General features: G+C 22.3%; 1 long non-coding RNA gene across 1 annotated transcript in view; it reads right to left on the reverse strand.

The window, feature by feature from the left end:
* Positions 1-1,841: 1,841 nt before the first annotated feature.
* LOC111616319 overlaps positions 1,842-4,302 on the reverse strand; it is a 5,821-nt gene continuing 3,360 nt past the window's right edge. The window contains exons 2-3 of the long non-coding RNA XR_002755227.1: positions 2,500-2,656; positions 1,842-1,937 (exon numbers count right to left, since the gene is read on the reverse strand). This is a non-coding gene — a long non-coding RNA (uncharacterized LOC111616319). The remainder of the gene's footprint in view (positions 1,938-2,499; positions 2,657-4,302) is intronic.

Raw genomic sequence — 4,302 nt, forward strand, 5'->3', positions numbered from 1 at the left:
GAGAGACGGTCCCAATAGTGTACTTAAGCATTAGATTGGGCGAAATATATATAGAACTATATAGATTAATATAATATATTTACATCCTTGACATTAAATTCTATTCAAAATATATTGAATAACAATGAAACTATGTCGCAGTATAGTTCTATTGAGAATTTCCTATTAGTACACATAATTACAGTAAATTATTACGCTATTATGTTGTAACAACTCCTCGGAAATCATCGGAAACTCTATGAAATTTCCACAGTTATTCAATAGAAATTTAACATATCGATTGGAATTTCTCAAAATAAGGAATTGATATATAACAGGAATCTTTACATAAATCATTTATCTTTTTATATATAATTTTTGTTAATATAATTACTAGAATATATATTTATAATAATTTACAGATAGATCAAAGCTTCTCTGACAAATTCAACTCTGCAGGAACGTCTTATTAAAAAAAATAAAAATAATAATAATAATATTCATATATTAAAAAAAAATATGAAATTTTATTACTTTAGAACGTCAATCATTGATAAATATGAACCAAAAATTTTTAATAAAAAACTATATTTTTTATTTTAATTTCTTTTTTTTGGCATAAAAAAATTCTGGGAAAATTGATGGCATCATTATATTTGTTTATTGATTGTTTTTATTGGATTTTCTAAAAAAAATAAATATTAAAAAATGTATAAATGGTATGAAAGAAGAGCAAAGTACTGAAAAATTTAATTTTGTTTTGATATAAGTTGACTTTGATGACATATGAAAAGAAAAAAAAATTGAAGCAGTTTCATTTGCATTATACAATATCCAATTTTAAGTTGCTTCTTTCAATATTGTTGCTATTTTTTATAATATTTGATAGAATTAAAGTTATGTTTTTAATTATAATTAAAATTTTTATTTGTTTATTATATTTATTTACATGTAACTTAATATATTTTGGAGATATTTGTGTTTAAACTTACCATTTAAATTTTGGAAATTTGTAGTGTAGTGTGATTTATAATACATAAAAATCTGTGTACATCTGTGTTAAAATATGTTTTAAAAAAATGTAAATTTTTATAATTTCGTGAATATTATAGGCCTACATAAAATATCGTTTTAAAATATTATATTTTAAGCATAATAAATGTTAAATTGTTAAACATGTATAGTAGCCTTTAGTTATAGTTTATACTATATTATATATAAATTATTATGTACATCATAGTTTATATGAGCTATAAACTAATCGAAACGTGTTTTATACTAGCTTATATATTAAAATTATAATGAATGGACTATAAATTAATTGGTATAACTACAACGTATAGAATTAAATGTACAGCAGTTTTAATATATGAACGTTTATGAATATTACGCTTAAAATACATAAATATAAACTATATAATACTATAATGCATATATGTACATATTATATAAATTTAAACCATATAATGCAAATTATTTAATATATTGGTTTAAACGTTCATATAAATATTACATTTATGTAAAAGGGATGTATAATTGGAAGTTTAGGAAGAGTTTGAATGATACGAGATGGGGTCCTACCAGTCGTAAATGTAGAATCCCACTCCCTTCTGAAAGCTATAAAAATAAGGGTATTATTTTCATTTTATGTTTTTTCTTACATAAAAGATCAAATTTTAAGGCCTCTGTGTCCGGAACTCGGACCACATAGTCTGCTAAACCCCCACTCTATCTAGGTATGTATGTATGTATGCTGTAGAGGTGCCCATCTCTCTCCGAAAGACACGAAGGCGATTCCTATTATTATTTTTATTTTTATTATTATTTTTTTACATAAAAGATTAAGTTTTAGGACCTTTGTCTGGAGCGAATAGTCTGCTGACTCCTTATCCATGTATGTATGTCCAGTCAGAGATGGTCCCAAATGTATGCATTGAATGAATGACTCTCAACACATTCTAAAACAAATTAAAGAATAAATTACAGGACACAGTTGTTATTTTATACACAAATTTAAAAAATTATATATATTATTTTTTTCATTAAATAACAGGAAAATTGATTTATCTTGTAATATTTTCTCTGTCAAAACAGTTGTAGATTATAGTTGATCCGAAAACATGATAAAAACTTTCTTCTAAAACGATCACTTCTAGATTTCTCTACAAACAATAACTCAATTTTCTAAATGGCTGCGTGTAGGAAGGAAGTAAGTCTAAACGACGATGTCGTATTCAGTTAACATGATCCCAATGATGTTCTATGCGCACTTATCAATTGTTAAAATAATTGGATTTTAGAAATTGGTGTTTTCTTCCACTTAATAGCACATTAAAAAAATATATTATTAAATATTTCTTTAAAAAAATAAATAAAACCTAGTTTTTTAATGCTTAAAAAATTATTTTAGCTAATTAAAATTTCGTAATTACTTGGAAGAAGGTTTGTATTTTTTTTAAATATATATATATATTTTTTTTTTAAATTCGTGTGATAAATCAATGTCGTGCAATAACATACCTGTAACATCATGTAGTTTTTGTCGATATTAATGAATTTTCTGATCTCTTCGCCTTTATTGAGATATTTAAAATATTTTAATATTGTGAACTACGTCATGATCTAAATTAGTTCCATCATTCATTGGTTTAACAATGCAGAAAGTAAATTAAATATTCTAAAAAAAAAATTCAAAATTGGAAGGTTTAAAATCGAATTTTCCTTACTTGAGACGATTAGTATCATTAGAATTGTTTATTAAATATTAGAAAACTAATTTTATAGCTAAGGTTCAGAATTTTTTTTAGATTAAATTTATTATATTTTAGCTTAACTTTGTAATTTTTACACATCTATATAGAAATTGTAATTTTACGACATAAAATAGTAATTTTTATATCTTTTTTAAACATGTAATTTCACTGTTTATGTTTGCAACTTGCATTACAACTTGTGCATTAGCTATAACATTTGTTGGCAATTTCTCGTGTAATTTGTACATTTGTAAATAATACAAATTGATTTTATTATTTTTTGAATGTTTGAAATTTGTAATTTTCTTAGTAAATACTGTAAATTACAGAATAATTTCTATTCTGTACATATTTATTGTGTAGGGCCTATATAAATATTGAAAATTATACAAGATAATCTTATATAAATAATTTAAATGACTTTCGCAAATGTTATAAATTCTAAACATGTTCTTTAAATGTAAACAAATATTGTCTGTAAACGTAATTATAATATAAATTATTCTAATTATTATTAAATATATAACGTGCTAATCCCTTATTTACAGGGTATACATAGGAAAATAAATTTTAATTTAGTTAAAGATGAAAGTAATATACATCGATCTGTTTTCTTGATCTTCCTCTTCTCATTTGTATACTCAAATATTAATTAATTGCTTATTTATATAAGAAAACGTTAATTATTAATTGCTGTAAATAATTATTGCAAAATATAAATTTCAAAATAGCAAAACTTGAGGAAGAAGTGGAATCTAATCACTGACATTTGCAATGATTCATTCAAAAAATTTAAAATCCTAGTAACTAATATAGGACCCACATACTTCAAAAGCCATACATATTTTACAATTATCAAGAGAATTTTATCGATAATTTTGAGATAATTATTGCAAATTATCAATTAAAAACAGTAGAGTTTTTAAAAGTGGCAAGGCATAAAATATAAGGCCACGCAAATGTGGGGTTTAAAGACATACGTAAGGCCCTATATTTGTAGGCCCCACCCACAAATCCATTCACAAATATAGGACCTTACACATCTCCAAAAGCCATAAAAATATACAAATAGAATTATGGTAAAATAAATATACTTTTAATAGTTTTATTATTGATTTTATAGCATACTTTAACAAGTTTTTTTATTTTATAAATACAAATATTTTAATTTTAAAGAAAAAAAATTGTACCTTAATTCGATGTATAAATATTAAAAATTTAATTCTAAATTTTAATAATTGAAAGTAATAACTGAATAATATTATTTCTCCTTATTCAAATTTCAATTATAATAATAATAAACTAAATCAATTTACATTTAGAAATTTTATAAAATTAAAAGAAAATGTTTTTTAATGAAAATAATAAAGAAAAGTGATTAGTGTTTGCTTATACAACTTTAAAATTAAATTTTTTAGAATATTATTAAAAATAAATAATAATTTTAATTAAGAAACAAATTCAAAATTTCTTGAATTTTTCTTGCGTAAAATTATTTTTTAAGCCATAAAATTTTGCATTTTTTTTTAAATAAAAAATACAAGATTTAAAAAATTAAATTAAATTAAAC

The sequence above is a fragment of the Centruroides sculpturatus genome, unplaced genomic scaffold (genome assembly GCF_000671375.1).
Source record: "Centruroides sculpturatus isolate CEXI.00-Female unplaced genomic scaffold, Cexi_2.0 scaffold2317, whole genome shotgun sequence".
Taxonomy (NCBI): Eukaryota; Metazoa; Arthropoda; class Arachnida; order Scorpiones; family Buthidae; genus Centruroides; species Centruroides sculpturatus.